This window comes from Odocoileus virginianus, chromosome 13 (assembly GCF_023699985.2).
Source record: "Odocoileus virginianus isolate 20LAN1187 ecotype Illinois chromosome 13, Ovbor_1.2, whole genome shotgun sequence".
NCBI classification, from domain to species: Eukaryota; Metazoa; Chordata; class Mammalia; order Artiodactyla; family Cervidae; genus Odocoileus; species Odocoileus virginianus.
The window spans coordinates 58,605,786-58,623,879 of record NC_069686.1 but is presented as its reverse complement, the minus strand read 5'-3'; the positions used below and the strand labels follow the sequence as shown (position 1 = coordinate 58,623,879).

The window sequence follows — 18,094 nt, the reverse complement described above, 5'->3', positions numbered from 1 at the left end:
AAATTGCAAGAGGAGGTGGTGGGAACCTCCAACCTGTAGCAAGTTGGTCAGAAGCACAGATTAACAACCCTGGCTTGCAACTGGCACCTGAAATTGGTGGGGGCAGTTCTGAAGGACTGAACCCTTAACCTGTAGGATCTGATACTATCTTCAGGTACATAGAGTCAGAACTGACTTGAATTTGTGGCTCAGATGATAAAGAATCTGCCTGCAATGCAGGAGACCTGGGTTTGATCCCTGGGTGGGGAAGAGCCCCTGGAGAAGGAAATGGCAACCTACTCCAGTACCCTTGCCTGGGAAATCCCATGAAGAGAGGAGCCTGGTGGGCTATAGTCCATGGGGTCACAAAGAGTCAGACATGACTGAGCAATTAATACTTTCACTCGTTAGTGTCTAAATCATGGCTTGTTGGTGTGGGAAGGCCCTTCCTCCACACATTGAAGTTGGTGATCAGAACAGCAAGAGAGTCAGGCTAGAGAAAATGAGCTCACCTCATAGAGCAAAATAGTCGTTCCGTATACTAAGATGAGGTCTTCCCTCGTGGTTCAACTGGTAAAAAAAGCCACCTGCAATGTAGGAGACCTGGGTTCGATCCCTGGGTTGGGAAGATCCCCTGGAGAAGGGAAAGGCTACCCACTCCAGTATTCTGGCTTGGAGAATTCCATGGATGGTATAGTCCATGGGGTCACAAGAATCAGACCCTACTGAGCGACTTTCACTTTCACTTTCTTTTCATACCAAGATGAACTACACAGAGATTAAAGTCTGTATGTGGAAGGTAAAACTATAAAACTGAAAGAATCCCTTCATGATATTGGAATGACCCTCAAAGCACACAAGCCATAAACTAAAGATCTGTAGACTTTTCTATGTCAACCATAAGGAATTGTGTTTAATAAAAGTCGCCAGAAACACTGCTAACAGAAGGATGGCTGTCTGGGAGAAGATATTTGCATGATCTGAAAACAATACAGAACTCAACCTTAGAATGGTTGAATGGTTGAACCTTCAATACAAAGAATGGCCAAAAATTAACAAGAAAAAGATGGGGGACCCACTAGAAGAAAAATAAGCATAGGATATGAGTCACTGAGTGAATGAGGGAGAAATTTGGAGTGATACCATGAAAACAGATGGATGCCAAATAATAATTAAGCCATATTAGTAATTAAATAAATGCAAATCAAAACAAAGTACCACTTTACCTTCATCAGACTGCTAAAAATTAGAAATGTGGCTAATTTCAAATACTGTGAGAAGGTGGGGAAGTAGAAGGACCCTTAACACACAGCCAGGGAGAGGCTATAATGATACAGTAACTGTGGAGTCCAAAATCACAGCAGTAAGTGGACTAAGTAGATAATAGTCTATGACCCAGAAATCCCACTTCAGAGAAACTCAGGTCCCCAGAAGGATGTGTTTGAAGGTGTTCATTATAGTACTCTTATTGAAAGCAGGGAGTTAGAGGCAACCCAGGTGTGCAATACCAGGGGCATGGTTTGGTAAAATATCATGAATACAAATGATGGATTATGTTTGCAAGAATATTTTGTGAACTAGATGCACAGATGATAACACAAATACATTCAAAAGCAGTATTGAGCAACAAAAATAAGAAACTGAATGAGATTCATTGTGCATAAAGCAGCATTTTTCATTTCAAAAGAAGCATAATTATCCATTGACATGTATGACTGTATGTTGGGTTGGAACATGTTGGGGGTTAGAAGCTGGATCAAAAATAGATGAAAATATTTACTTAAAATTAAAATTAAAAGTGCTTTTCATGACCTAAAGATGATAGTGTGCCATGAACTAACAAAACAAAACAAATAGACAAAAAAGCTTGAGCAGAATTTATACATAATTCTGGACATACCACCCAGTTGTGGATATAACTGGTGATGGAAGTAAAGTCTGATGCTGTAAAGAAAAATATTGAATAGGAACCTGCAATGTTAGGTCCATGAATCAAGGCAAATTGGGAGTGGTCAAACAGGAGATGGCAAGAGTGAACATCGATATTTTAGGAATCAGTGAATAAAATGGGCCAGAATGGGTGATTTTAATTCAGATGACCATTACATCTACTACTGTGGGCAAGAATCCCTTAGAAGAAATGGGGTATCCCTCACGGTCAACCAAAGAGTTTAAGATGCCGTACTCAGGTACAGTCTCAAAAACGACAGAATGATCTCTGTTCATTTCCAAGGCAAACCATTCAATATTACAGTAATCCAAGTCTATGCCCAACCAGTAATGCTGAAGAAGCTGAAGTTGAATGGTTCTATAAAGACCTACAAGACCTTCTAGAACTAACACCAAAAAAAAGATGTCCTTTTCATCATAGGGGACTGGAATGCAAAAGTAGGAAGTTAAGAGATAGCTGGAGTAACAGACATATGCTAAATAATTGCCTAGGGTATAGTCTTAAAGTAACTACAAGCTTTTGAGATAGATGCTGCTGTTTTGCACAGATTTGTGTTCCTGTTTCTCTTTGGTTGGTGGTCTCACTGCACGCCTCTCCGTTTACTTAGATATATATCAAAAAATGATGCAAGTTGTATGTTCACCAATTTATGAAACAGGTTGTGATATAGGCCAAACTCCTGAATTCATTTAGTAATTAAAAATAAATGTGCATTTTTAGTTTATTGCTGCCAATGTAAATTGAAAAATCAAAAGAAAAAACAAAAATATAAGATTAGTAAACATTCTAGAATGACACTATATAACAAATGACAAAGTCACTGTAACAGAAGTGTGTCAAATCTTATCTATGTGCTTATATCAGGGGTGCTCAGCTTCCATTTCCTGCAAAATATTTTACATCTTACAACTCATCATTTTATAATATATGATTTCCCATGTTTCTCAATGACCCAGCTGTCTGGAGGGATTTATACGCTGTGGCCCAGGCCATGACATAACCGGCTGGTTCACCAGCTGATGGCGGAGACAGCGGTTTTGAATACATTTTTCACCAGCATCTTAGCAGTCTTCAGTTGCTAGTACCTGAGAACATTTTGTTTAAATCCTGAACATCCTGAGCAATGTGCTTAAAAGTAAAGTATTAGTTATATTATGCCTGAAAAGGGCCAGGAAAAGAAACATGGGTTACGGTTAGTCAAGTCAGATTTTACCATGTATCCAGGTTCGAAATCTGTTTCTAGCCTATCAGATGAGATGATGGCAGATGCTGGAATACAGACTGCAGCCAGCCAATCCCAGCTAGCCTTGTTTTAATGCAATCACTAGTAATACCACCTCATAAATAAATAGAAAATCCAGATGGGGTAGAGTGGTGATGAAATAGGAGCAAACTAGGACTGTCCTGAGCCAGCTGCAAGAAATGATATCAGTAATTTTTTGGGTATAAGGAATTATTTTCTAGAAAGAAGTATGTGCTAGCATACATAGTTAGCAAACTGTCCATTATCTAAGCTAATGGAGATGGATCTTAATGTGGGTGAGATTAAACTGCCAGCAGTTTACCAATTTTTGCTATCATGGTCACATCTGACTCATGTTTAAATACCTAGGAGTTTATTTGTCCATGCATTCAAAAAATTTTCACTGAGAACGTAGTGTAAGTGGCCCTATTCGGGATAGTCTTCCAGTTTGAAGAGAGGAGTCCAGACCTTCTTCCCTCTCTGACTCTTAAGTTCTGGCCATACATCCAAACATTCCCTATGTTTTAGGACAACAAGCACACATGTGAGTCATATAATAAAAATAATGGTGATCAAGAGTCATCATTTGAAGGAAGTCAAGTCCTGGAATGTGTCAGCACTGGAAAAAGGAGTGGGAGAAATCTTCCAACAGAGTCTGGAAATCAGCTTTATGACTGGCCAAACTGCTTGAAAAAAAAAAAAAAGCAGTCATTTCAGATTTTACCATGTGTCCAAGTTGGAAATCTGTTTATAATTCCACTGTATGAGACAACTGCTACACAACTGAGATATCTTAGAATATATATGCAAAATATAAAAATCCCAAAGAAGAATTGAATAATTTTTTAAAGGGGATTCAAAAAAAAAACATCACCAAGACAGTTTCTTTCTTTTCTTTTTTTAAAGATTTTTTGATGTGCACTATTTTTCAAAGTCTTCATTGAATTTATTGCAATATTGCTTCTGTTTTATGTTTTAGTTTTTTGACCCTAAGGCGTGTGGGATCTTAGCTCTCTGACCAGGGATTGAACCCACATCTGCATTGGAAGGCGAAGCCTTAACCACTTGACTACCAGGGAAGTCCTAAGATAATTCTTTCCTTGAAGGAACAAGAGAGCCGTGACAGATGGACCCTGAGGATGAGATGTTCTATAGAGAGAAAGCAGCATGTGTGAAAACCCTTGTAATTTTGTATAAGTTAAAAAAGCAGAAACTGAAATTTCACAGTGCACAAATTATGTGTACTAGGGACTAAAAGACAATGTGGGAAAATGGAAATTGTTTAGATTTAGAATTGTCAAACTTTTGTTACTGCTAAGAAAATAACAATCTGAAGAAATTATTTCAGTTGAATTGAATTCTTAAAAAGAATAATTTTTCAGTTGAACTTTTCTCTGTTTTGGTCATTGTGCTCCCAATGAATAACCACGCTGACACAATTGTAATATAATTATAATAATTGAGGTCAACATATTCCTTAGCAAATAATTATTTTTCTGAATTTAAGTAGAACTTTTCTCCAAATATTAAAAGCATGAACTCTTATTAATTATCTGCTTTTTCATGATTTCATTACTTTCATCCTACTGAGTGCCTTGAGGGAGCTTTCATCAATGCAAGCTTTAATTTTAGTTCAACCAAGCTCAGTGCCTTTGTGTTTACAACTGATAAGTGCTCTGTAAAAATAGATGGAAACTGGTAGGGGATGTCACTGTTGTTTTAAAAAGCAAGAATTAATTTGTCTTTCACGGAAAAGGTAACTCTCCTTGACTGTGACATGTATTATTGGGTCCAGAATCATTATGTCTTTTCTCTTCCATTCTATTCTTGGCTCTACCTTGAGTGGTCTGGACAACCACCTCCATGAGAAGTGCAAACCCAAGTCAGGGACAAGGGTATTCTTAGCATATTTAAACATTTGTAACTGAGTTGATCCGGATAACATTAATCACCTTTAATTTTCCTCCCAAACAAGAGTTCCATTGTGACATCTTGGCTTTATTGATTGCAACTAGGACTGCAATACCATTTTCAATTTCAGACCTGTAGTTTGGTTTAAGGAGTAGAAGAGGAATTGGGAGATTGGGAATTAATCTCAGATCACCTATTTTGATGTGATACCCGCAGCAAGCTTCTTCTCTTTTGGGACTCAGATTCCTTTGTGAAAAATGAAATCATGTAATACCCCCAGGGTGTTGGGCAGGATCAAATAAGATGATGCCTGTGAACAACGTTCTAAAAGTATAAAGCACTGGATAACTTTGAATGGGTTTTTATGTTTTTGAAGAAGCTAATTCATACATAGAGGTATACAATTGATTCATTTAAATATGTGGTTTTGAGCAGCAGTTTCTTACGTAACTAAACTTAATTTACTTAATTCTCTTCAAGTTGAAAACATAATATGTGAGAGTTTCTACCACTATCATCCAGTTGTAATTACTTTTTATTAGGTTTTTATTATCTTAATCAATCTAGTATCAATATTTTATGACAAAGATGTATATATTCATTTCAAGAGCAGACATTTGGAAGCCAGGATGATATGCCTAATCATAGTAATATGTATTATTTGTTGTACTTATGTGTCACTGTGATAAGTGCTGTATATGAATTAGCTCCTTGAATATTGAGGGTGAGTTCACGAGGTAGAGCCAATCTAGATCCATTTACACGTGAATAAACTAAGATTCCCCAGGTGGTACTAGTGGTAAAGAACCTGCCTGCCAATGCAGGAGACAGAAGAGACGCGGGTTCGATCCCTGGGTCAGGAAGACCCCCTGGAGGAGAGCATAGCAACCCACTCCAGTATTCTTGTCTGGAGAATCCCGTGCACAGAGGAGCCTGGTGGGTTACAGTCTACAGGGAAGCAAAGAGCTGAACATGACTAAGGTGACTTAGCACACGCACGCATGCAAACTAAAATCCAGAGAGATTCAGTTGGTTATTAACTGACACTGGATCACCTGAGCTCCTTGGAGAGGTGGTACTGTGTGGACCATAGACCTGAGTTTAAATCTCATCTTCACTACTCACTAGCTCAGTGATTTTCTGTGAGTCACCTCAAACGTGTGAGCCTCATTATCTCCTTTGGTATTGAAATAAATAAATGTGAATGTTAAAGTTTAGCAATTGATCCTGGTAAAGATCAGATACAATTTGTGAAGTGCTTCTTACAGCACATTATAAACACTCAATGAAAGGCAGTTGCTAATAATATTGTTACTATTACTGTTATTATTTTAATGATACCTTTTGTATTTACAAGGTTTCTGATTTCAAGGTGTTTAGATTATTGTATGTGTTTTCCCTTAACCTACATTCCTCACTGCTGAGCATAATAAGTGTCAGTAGCCTTAGCTCCCAATCATTGGTCTGGCTTTGCCAATCATCAGCCTCCTTACCCTCTGTATGGTCAGGCCACTGGCAACGGATATTCTATTGCTGTTTGTACACCCTCTTCTGGACCAGTTCCTGCTTCACCTACACCCCGCTCACAGACAGACCTTCCTTCATACTTGCCCCAGACTGCAGCTAGCGATTGTTCTACCTGGGGTGGTGAAGGGCGTGTCCCCCTCTCCTGGTTTCCCTGGTAACTAATGAGCCAACCAGATGTGATTCCCCTATGACTGGCAACCCCCAAACTCACCCCCACGGAAGACTGCTGCCTTGTCCGGCCCACTGACATCTCTCTGCCTCACCCAGTGGGGTGGTGTCGCTCCAGGACCTTGCTTCAGAGGTATGAGGTCCCATATCCATTAAACTGCTGACGTCTCTGTTCTCACTTCAGGCTCTGTCCTTGCTCTTAAAGCTGGGCGCATGCAGGGCTGGGCAAACACACAGCGTGTAGGCCTGTGGGATGCAGCCCAGCACCCTCATTCCCACTCTCACCGTCCCCTTGGGCCTGATGCAGGCCTGTTGCCTAAGTGAGGCCTTGGCCCTCTTAACAGTGATCTTGGCTCTTCGAGGTTTCACTGCCTTAGGCTCTTCTGGAGGACCTTTCTTGCTCTTACCCAGGCACATAGTGATTCCCCTCATCCCTCTGTTTCATGTTGCACTTCCTGGAAGTTCCTTATAATGTGATGTGGGATAGTCAGAGAAGGGAGGGATAAATCTCTCGAGGAGGTCTCTTTTTGTGTCAGAATTAATGGTTGCTTTTGGTGAACCAGACCCGGCAGACATAAGGCATATCTTCTTTGTTGAGCCACTATTCACAGATTAGAATAGTGAGAATATAGTTGACCATCATTTGATATTTGCTGAATGCATGAATCTTCCAATTGTATCTTCATAACAACTCCACTCAAGAGTAGATATTATCCACACTGTAATAAAATGTGCAAACTGAAGCTCAGAATCTTTAACTCATGTGCCTACAGCCACTGGGTAGCTGTCGAGTCAGGATTGCAACTTCATCAGTGTGACTCTGCTGTCTGCCGTTCCATCACTATGAGATATGGTGTCCCAGACACCTTGGGTCTCTAAAGAGTCCATAGCTGCTAGGGGCGTAAGAAATGGCCTTGTTTAGAAAAGTCAGATTGGACTATGCCACTGTGTGCAAGAGGCAAGCTGTGCTGTTTTGTTTTTAGTTTTCTTGGATATTGGAATGTAGTTGATTTACAATGCTGTGTTAGTTTCGGGGATATAGCAAAGTGATTCAGTTGTATCAATACATACATACATCTATTTTTTTCAGATCTTTTTCTCATGTAAGTTATTACAGGATGTTGAGTAGAGTTCCCTGTTCTGAACAGGAGAGCTGTGTTCTGCTTTCTGCTATGTTGGGTACTTTCCTACTCCATATCTCATCATGGTTTCTATTGGTGCTTTGGTCATGATAGTATGTTAACCAGAGATATTTTGTTACCAAATAGCCTCCATCCCTAGAGTATGAATATGAAATTAAAGTTGACATTCCCCAGCATCAGGAGGTTGTAGAACTCCATTAAAAATTTAGATGTCAGCCCACAGGCAACTTGGAATATTTAAACAGCTTGTCCTAATTCTGTTCCTAAACCCGGTTGATCTTTAGCCATGTGACTGGAAGTCAATGAAAAAGAACACCAGGCTTTAAGACTTTATCTAGTCTTGGCCTCTTAGCTTATCCCTGGATCACTCTATTTGTAACTTTTAATATTTTGAGTTTGTTTCCTGTTTTTGATGATAAATTTGGCTTGCTTTTTTTTTTTTTCCCCAGCCATGTAACTTAGAGGGTCTCAGTTGCCTGACCAGGGATTGAATCTGGGGCACTGCAGTGAAAGCATGAGGTCTAACCCACTAGGCTACCAGGAACTTTCCTGGCTTGTCTGTTTTTAAACACTCAGTATTACTTGAAATACTCCTTATAGTATCTTTTGGCTCCTCTTCCATTCATTCACTCACGTGGAGTTTAGAAAACTCAGTCTGCAGATCTGAATCTTGATTTTGCTCCTGTGTGACCATGGGAAGTTTCTTAGTCTCCCTGGACTTATTGCTTTATTTTTAAAGCGATGATAATGGTATTACCTGTCTCATAGGGTTATTGCGAGGATTAAATGAATTAATATATTAAAATTGCTTAGAATACTGTCAAATAATGAGGGCTATATAAGTTTGCTATTTATTATTATGATTAACTCCTTCATTATTTATTTACTGGGCAAATTGTAAGCCAGGCACTATGCTATACACTAGTTTATATACACAAAGCCTCTTGGATCTCAGAGTTTATTAATGGGGAAAGCATATTATTAAACAAGAGCTGATAATACAGTTCATGAGGTATAAGGCAAGGAATTACAGGGAACTATGAAGGCACAAGTCAGCAGACTCTAATAAGAGCATGAATTAGGGGATCAGGGAAATCGTCAAGAAAAGATATTTTGGGGCTGAGTCTGCAAAATTAAGCAGATAAAACTTCATCTTTTTCTGGAACTGAGAAGGCATACAAATAGAAGTTTGTGTGTCATAGGTCTGAATATGTGAATGTTTAAATCAAACTAACACACTAGGTAATCAACTAAGTTTTATCTTCCCTTCATTGAAAAATGTACCTTCCTAACAACCTGAAGGCTGAGTCCAAAATCCTAATTCTCAGACTCTGAGGTTTGTGTTGAAATGGGGTACACAGGGCAGCTGACCCCTGGCCCCTCCTTGGTCACAGACAGACTTCTTTTGCTTCCCATCCACAGAACCTTCAGCACCATGAGGGGCCTTGTGTGGATAACTCCATGGATAACTCCATCCATGATACCTCCACATGATCCCCCCTTGCCCAACTCCCTCCTGACCAACTCCCAGACTTGGAGATGCACAGGCCTGTGACCAGCCCAACGCTTGGGACAGAATCAGAGAAGACAGACACCGGAAGCAAGCTTGAGGCCACTTGGACAGGAATTCTGGGATCCCAGGTCCCAGGAGTGAGGTCTTCAAGAAAAGGCATGACTCTAGGATTCCTGTTCATGGAAAGGGGCACTGCTAGGAGCGGAGCAGACTAGGGCCCTAAAAGCAGTGGTTCTCAAACTTTACAGTTAATCAGAATCACCTGGACGGTTTACTAAAACACAGATATCTGGGGGTATACCTTACTGATTTTCTGATTCAATGGGTCTGGTTTGTGGTCCATGAGTTTGCATTTCTAGCAAGTCCCTAGGTGATCTTGGTGCTGTTACACCATTTGACAACTATTGCTCTAAGCATGAAGCTAGAAACAGACCCTTCCTTCTCAAGTCGAAGGGAGCAGGGCATAGAACCCAGGAGTGTTCCTGGTGCAGGGGACAGTGTTTGAAATGACCTGGAGACAAGTAAAGCTGGCGGTTATAGTACATGGAACTTATCCCCAAACCATAACTCCAGCCATTGGATTGGCCACAATGTGTCCACAAGGGGGTGTTGTCACATAGAATATCGTCGAGCCAGATCACCGGGGTTAAATGCCAGAACTCTGAGCGGGGGTTCCCTTCTTGTTATCTTTGTGTAGCAGCAGTGATCATGAATCAGAAGTCTGCAGAACTTAAGACTGTATTCTGAGAAACCTTTATTTTCTTAGTTTCTTATACTGCCATTGCTATTCAGACCCTGTATTAATAGCTCCAGCTGGACAAGGTGACCCTCCACCCTGGGAACTTTTGTAATGAGACACCCAAGGGATCAGGTTGCCTCGTAATCTATAGAGGCCTCATCTGATGAGTAAAAGATAACATGTTTAGCTTCTTCCAGGAACTATCTGTTTACTCTGCTTTGACGGTAAGAATTGCATTAAGGCTGCAAACTTAGCTGCGGAGATCAATACCAAATGGATTTATTTAGCACGTGCAGGAGAAAATGGCAGAAGTGTCTGTTCGCCTGATGACATTCTGTGCTGGTATTGAAAGTTCATTATTTAACTGATGTCTCTGCACAGGAAGGCTGAACTTTGAAACATTATTAGATATGCTGACTGAAGCTGAGGCTGGAGCATGCAGGTCTGAACATTCAGTTTTCCTTCTGGTGCAGCAGTGCCCCCAAACACTGATGCTGTGCTTTGCTATTTAGACTACACAGATTTTCCTCTCGCCTCTCACTTTTATCATGGAATATCTGCATAAGCTCTCTTAATTTCTTAGAATGAATTTATTCTTGTCCTTGGGAAATCCAGTTTTCTTTCTTAGTCATATTCCAAGGCCACTCTCTCTGGGTGGGTCTGGTCTGATTCTTTTCTACAGAGTTCAAGGCCAACAGGCAGTGCTTGTCAAGTTACAAAGGGCTGAACTGGTGCCAAGTCCAAGGCAGGACTGGAGCAGGTTAGGTGGCTGCAGTGTGGAGAAGCAGGTTTATCCTGAGAGGCCAGAGCAAACTGAGCATCTATGCAGCAGGATCATGCAACATAGCCAAGAGATGAAAGAAAAATGATAGGGTGTGACAGGAGCAGAGAAAAACAAGGAGAAACTGCAGCATCAGAAGAGACCAATTGATATATCCAGATACAGGCTGTGGGGACTGGTCAATTAGTCGGACTGGTTTCACTAGTTATATATACTAGTGTTATACACACTGGCCTTATTTTATATTCTGATTAAACTTGGTGTTGGAGAAGACTCTTGAGAGTCCCTTGGACTGCAAGGAGATCCAACCAGTCCATCCTAAAGGAGATCAGTCCTGGGTGTTCATTGGAAGGACTTATGTTGAAGCTGAAACTCCAATACTTTGGCCACCTGATGCTAAGCACTGACTCATTGGAAAAGACCCTGATGCTGGGAAAGATTGAGGGCAGGAGGAGAAGAGGACAACAGAGGATAAGATGGTTGGATGGCATCACCAACTCAATGGACATGAGTTTGGGTGAACTCCGGGATTTGGTGATGGACAAGGAGGCCTGGTGTGCTGCAATTCATGGGGTCGCAAAGAGTCGGACACAACTGAGTGACTAAACTGAACTGAAACTTGTTTTGTTCTAACACTTTACAGGTGTTGACCCCAGTGCATGTATTTTGAGATAATTGAGTTGTTTGTGGTCACATGATTTTCTTGGACTTAAATGGAGAACAAAAACAACAGCAATAATAAGCAAAAAAAAAAAAAAAAGCAAAAGATGCCCCAAACTTTAAAGGCATCTTCTCGGATGGTGGAAGGTTATTTTCATGGATGATTGGAGGGTGTCAGAATAACTGCATTTTGTTAGATACTTTGAGTCCCTGCTAACCAGAAGCTAATAAGAACCATTTTAATCAATGCAAAAGTAGCTGAATAGTAGTCCATGTGTGAATGTTGGTTTATCCACTTACCAACTGAAAAACATTTGGATTGTTTCCAGTTTTTGGCATTTCTGAATAATGATGCTACATATATTTTTTTGTTTAGGTTTTTCAGTGAATGCAAGTTTTGTTTCTCTAGAATGAATATCTGGAGGTGGAGTTACTGGGTCACATAAAATGTGTATTTAACTTCATAAGAAATAACCAAATTGTTCTCTACGGTTGACTGAAAGATTTCACATTCCCAGCAGCAAAGTATGAGAATTCCTATTGGTCTGCATTCTTGCCATCATTTGATATTATGAATATTTGAAAAATTTTAATCTTATAATAAATATGGTATTTCATTGTGGACCTAATTTGAACTCCCATAATGACTAGTGATGTTAAACATCTTTTAGTATGCTTATTTGCCATATGAAAAAATTTTTGGTGAAGTGTCTCTTCAAATCTTTTGACCATTGAACAAATTGAATGTTTTATTTTTGAGTTTTGAGAGTTCTTTAACTATTCTTGATATGTCTTTTGTCTGATATGTAATTTGCAAATGTTTTCTCCACTTCTGTGACCTGTTTTTTTAAATTCTTTTAATAGTGTCCTTAACCGATCATAAGTTGTTATTATAAGTTATTCTTTTCCTAAGCAATTCCATCTATGTCCAAGGTTTTAATAACAATCTATAGCTAGGTGGCTTATAAACTTCCATCACAAGCTCAGATTTCTCCTCTGAGCTGCAGACATTAATGTCCATATGCCTCCTTGATGCCTCCATTTAAAACATGTCCGGAATAGTCTCATCATTATCTATGTAAAATATGATTATTTCCAGTGTTTCCTATCTATCTTGTTCTGTGGTAATATCCATGATACTCCTTTTCCTTATCCATCAATATCTAATATTCACAGCTGATTTCACCTCTTAAGTAATTCTCAAGTATGTTTACATCTCTTTATCTCCACTGTTGTGATTCAAGTCCAAGCCAGTATCATCTTTCTCCATGATTATCACCATCACCTTTTTTCTTTTCATTTATTTTTATTAGTTGGAGGCTAATTACTTTACATCATTGCAATGGTTTTTGTCATACATTGACATGAATCAGCCATGGATTTACATGTATTCCCCATCCCGGTCCCCCCTCCCACCTCTCTCTCCGCCCTATCCCTCCGGGTCTTCCCAGTGCACCAAGTCCGAGCACTTGTCTATTGCTCTGCATCTCATATTTTCTCCTCCAATCAGTACGAGTTTTTAAGAGATGAATCTGATCACATCAGCCTGCCTGCTTACAATTGATTTGTTTTAAGAATAACCTTTCTTGGACCACAGGCCAAGCGGGTCTTGCCTAACTCTCCAGCTTAATTAATTTATTCATGTACTTATTCGGTAAATATTTATTGAGTGTCTACTATGTGTCTGGAAGCTGTTCTTACTGCTGGGCATGTAGCAATAAACAAGAAGTCCTTGTCTTTATGCAACTTAAATTCTAGTGTGAGGGTACATGCACAAAACACATACATGTATTAATATAAACAGTACATATATAATTTGCTGATAAGTGGGAAAATGCAAAAATACCAATGTAAGGTGACAGAGAATTATGGGGGAGATGCTGTTTTAATAGGGTTGATGGGGAAGCACTCACTGGGAAGGTGACATTTAGCAGGGACCTGAAGAAAATGAATAAGCAAGGCATGCCTATTTCAGGCTCTGGGGACAGTCTCTCAGGGCTCCATCCATATCCTGTCAATACGATCATCATTTTCATGCACTGATTCATAGCCTGCTTTACACCCCACAGTCAGCACTTGTCTATCTGTCTGAGGGTTGCCCTCAGGTTGCCAGAGCCCGCTTTCCTGAAGTGCTTGGTAATTTATGACTCTCTTGGGACATCTTTTATCCAATGAGTGATGGGTGTACTGAGTGCATGAGAATAAATATTTAGTCCCCCTCTCCCTAGTCAGAACTCTGGGTGTGACCTACTTGTTTCTGGATTTCCCTCGCAGGATTAAATGAAAGTTACCCTCTGCAAGGACTTTCCCTGGCATCAGGCCCTCACCTGGCTTCCTTCTATGCCACTCTTATTTCTCATTCCCCTACTAGTCTTTCCTGAGAGTGCTTCCTAATGCATTCCATTGATTAGGTTCCTTGTCTTAGGGATTGCTTCTGCAGAATTCAAATGAAGTCAGATGCTATATAATATATGATAAAAGTTTTGCATTAATTTGAAAAGAGAATTGCAAAAGTAGAATCAAATCATCATACAACACATGGTGGTAAGAAATGCTGAATTAAAAGGGCTGATGACACGTGTGTCTTGCCATTTATTCCTTATCGGTATTGTGAATTCAAGATTTGTAATGGATCAGGCCATGGCACATATCAACTTGAAACAGATCACTAGCAGCAAAAGTATAGTAGTAAATATGTAATGAGAAATTTTCAGGTCCCCAGGTTCAGTGTTAGACGCACTAGGTAACCATTTAATCCAGATTTCAGTAACGCTACAATTCTCGTAGAATGCACAAGAAACTAGCTGCTAGGAAACATCATTCTAAAACTGCCACTGTGATAGTGCTTACTGTGATTAAGTATAAGGTTGGAAACAGAGTCTGAATGTTATTAATACCATTTTGTAGAATATACTTATGCAAATAGCCATTCCTTATACAAGTATTACAAAAACAGATTAAAAGCAAGATTTGTTTTGAGGTTATTTGTTTTTTCTTCTTAAATGCAACAATAGTCCTTTAATTTCAGAAGAACAATATATGTCACTTTAAAGTTAATGTTAATTTAAATTTTATTAATTTCATACTTTTGCTTGTATTTAATTTAAATGTGGTTTAGGTTTTACTGTTGTATGTGAGCTATATATGTAATGAGTTTATCCCTAATTTTATATCTGTATATTTTTAAGTGCTATTGTAGTAAAAACAGAGGGGAGGTCTCAATAATGTATTTCACTAAAAGTGGTCCATATACCACTGAGGTTTGGGAAACAGTTCTTTAATCCATTTAATTTAGATCCACTTAGTTCATTCAATTTAAAATATGACCCTTGAACCAGCAACAGCATCATCAACTTAGAACTGATAAGTGCCACAAATTCATGGATCCCAGCCAGACCTGCTGAATCAAGGAGCTCTGGGGATAGAGCCCAGCAACCTGTGGTTTCACAAGCCCTCCCAGTGATGCTGATATGCACCTGGCACTGAAGTTCCAGAACAACTGCTCTAATCCTTCCTCCTTGCCTCTGTTTAGGCTCTCATCCTCTGATAGGGCTCTCTGACTATTAATATAATTTCTACCCTCATAATCCTATATTTTTTATTTTAAAATTTTTTTAATAATCCTATATTTTTAAAGCATATTTATCAGGCCACTCCACTCCCCCTTTGAGTACCTTACATGATTGACTTCTCTAAGAATGTTATCTGTAAAATGAGAATAATAATGTCCTTCATCAAGTTGTAAGGGTAAGCATAATATAGGTATTAATTAAATGGTAATGATCCCAATTATTATTATTCCCCTCATCATTTTTGTCATCAGCAGCAGTATCCTCCATTGCCTAAATAATTAATTGCCAATGTTTTATAACATTTAGGTAATTATTCACCATCTGAGTCTTGTTTGAAGATGATTCCCAAAGTACCAGTCTCTCTTGTATCAGGCATGTAAACTGACCTTGCCCCTCAGGTATGCCCATCCCTGACTCTGAACTGGAAGTGAGTGACTTGGAGCGGCACTGAAGGTTCCACACTCATCATGGGTCAGCAGCTGCAACAGTGGTTTTTTGGAGCAGCAATGGTAAGGCATCTAATGGGATCCAGCCTCCAGGGTCCAGCATTCGCAGAGTCTGTGGGAGAAGCTATGGGGACAGTGGTGTCATCTTAGGACTAATTTGGGGGATGACTTTTGGGATAATTGGCGGTGTGTGTGGGGGCTGCTGCTTAGCATCCATTTTTTCTTGTCTATTTTCTGTGCCTCATTTTTCTAGGTCTTTAGGAGATTCTGCTGCCTATTTCAAATCTGTTTAATCCTATGTGTCCTTTTGGGGCATCAGTTAGCTAGTCATAATGTCTCTTGCTTACAACCAGGAAAACAACTGATACAGTCCTCAAACTCCATTTCCAAATTTAGTTCTCATCACTTCTCTTCCCTACAAACTTGATGTTTAAACAGTCGTGGAATAGTTACCTTTTCACAAATATATCATATAATTTCATGCCTCTTTATCTGTGCTTATGATATTCTCCCTGCCTTGGAAATTCTGTGTCCTGAACTCATGGCAATCTGCTCTGATTTATGCTTGATGATTGCTGGCTATGAAAGAACAACGCCTCGTGACCCCCGTTGCTAACAGGGCCAGCATACCGTGATCAGGGTGCCTCTGATTTAGGTGTGGTCCCCATTGCCCTGCTGAGCCATGCTGGCACTGTTGTCCTTGCCACGTCAAAGCCACTCATAGAAACGGATATGAGGCCATCTCCCCCACACACTGAACCTTCTTCTCACCTGGGTTCCATCCCCTTACTGAGTACCTTAAGAAATGAGGACTATAAGCTTCTCTTATCAGGGCTCAGATACATGAGTGGACGAGGCTGGGGTCCAGGATCTTAGGTAAATATTATCTGATCTTCCTATTCCACTTATTTCCCAGAATTCTCTGGGCAAAAACCAAAAAGTCAAAACCATAAAATCCCCTTGAAAGTTGGCTTCTGGCACCTTGCCCACTAGTCCATCAAATGTGCTCAGATACAGATATCTGAAGAATATGCTCTCAAGACTAGGCATGTTCTGATGGGTGACAATGCAGGACTGAAGATGCAGTGCTTGCCTTGAGGAATCTCATGTGTTTTTTTCTCTCCAGGCTCTACCTAGTTAGAAACATGACCCCGTTCTCTTTACCGCTGTACCTGTACATTTTGCAGACATAAGACCTTCCTTGTACCAGCTATGCAAAACCATAATAGTACCTGCATCCAGCAAACACACTCTCCTCTATAGAGGGTTTTCAGGACTAAGAGGCAGCCAGTAACTAACAACATCTTTATCATTCCTCAAACATGCTTCATCAAACTCCAGACTAATAAATTCTGTTTAAGTAATTGGGAAAAGAGTTCATCAGAGGGGAATGAAACTACTTGGAAAAAATCTGGAGAAAAATAAACATGTAAAAATACACATTGATCTCTGATGTATTTTTCCTATCAAACCTGTTAAATTTGACTTTACAATAACATTTCCCCAGTGTCTAGAATTAAACTTATATATGATCCACAGAGGATAACACTTGCTCTGTGTTCACAACAAACACTTCCTTCAGGCCCTAGAAGGCAGTTCCCTTTGGCTTTCCAAATCCAGAATCATAAATGCAAAATGACTAGAGTTATATCATCTGTTCATATCAAAGGTGCCATTGCATTTTATATACCTCTCACTGGCTTCAACTAAGCATTTCCCACCAGTGTGATGAGGTAGTTTATATTCAACAGGATACTAGATTCAAGTCTCTCAGTATTGATTTTACCTGGAAAATGCTATGATTTATTTCTGAAGTTGGTTCTCAATTGCTAAGGATTCTTTGGGAGGGAATAGGAGTGATTAAAGTTGCAATAAGCAAAAGCCTTTGCCTACCCTTGTACTTCTTAAATATCCATCTTCTTGGGTTCCTTTGCTTAGAGGCATGGAAAGACACAAATTGCTGTGAGGTCAGCTTTGCATTGAGGGATGTTTCTACCCAGATATTAGTCATGATATAGTAGGAGGCAGGCAGCAGTGTTCTTACTTGTGAGGATGTGGCTTGTATACTGTTAACAATGGTGTCATCCAGTCTTAATAAAACTTAGATATACAGTGGGAAGCAACCTGAGTCTGACAAAGCGCACACTTTTTATCAATGGACAGAAATCTAGAATTCAGATGACCACAAATGAACAGAGAAGCAGAAATTCAGAAACAAGAGGTTAAGAGAAGTTAGGTCGGCCTGCCCTAAGCTCAAGAGGTGACAGGAGGAGAAGGCATATTAGGTCTGGGCACAGGGAACATTTCTGTAGGGCAATAGTCCTTGAACTTGAATGTCTTTAGAATAACCTTGTGGGCTTGATGAAACACCTATTTCCTAGCTCCCCTTCTGGAGTTTTCAATAGATATGATGTGAGAAATGAAAATTTGCATTTTTCTCTTCTTCTCTGATTGAGATATAG

At 39.7% G+C, this 18,094-nt stretch overlaps 1 long non-coding RNA gene across 1 annotated transcript; it reads left to right on the top strand.

The window, feature by feature from the left end:
* Positions 1 to 6,834: 6,834 nt before the first annotated feature.
* Positions 6,835 to 16,967, top strand: LOC110144428 (uncharacterized). Its single transcript, XR_011490906.1, has 3 exons — positions 6,835 to 6,912; positions 15,585 to 15,695; positions 16,759 to 16,967. It is a non-coding gene; the product is annotated as an uncharacterized lncRNA (long non-coding RNA).
* Positions 16,968 to 18,094: the final 1,127 nt, after the last annotated feature.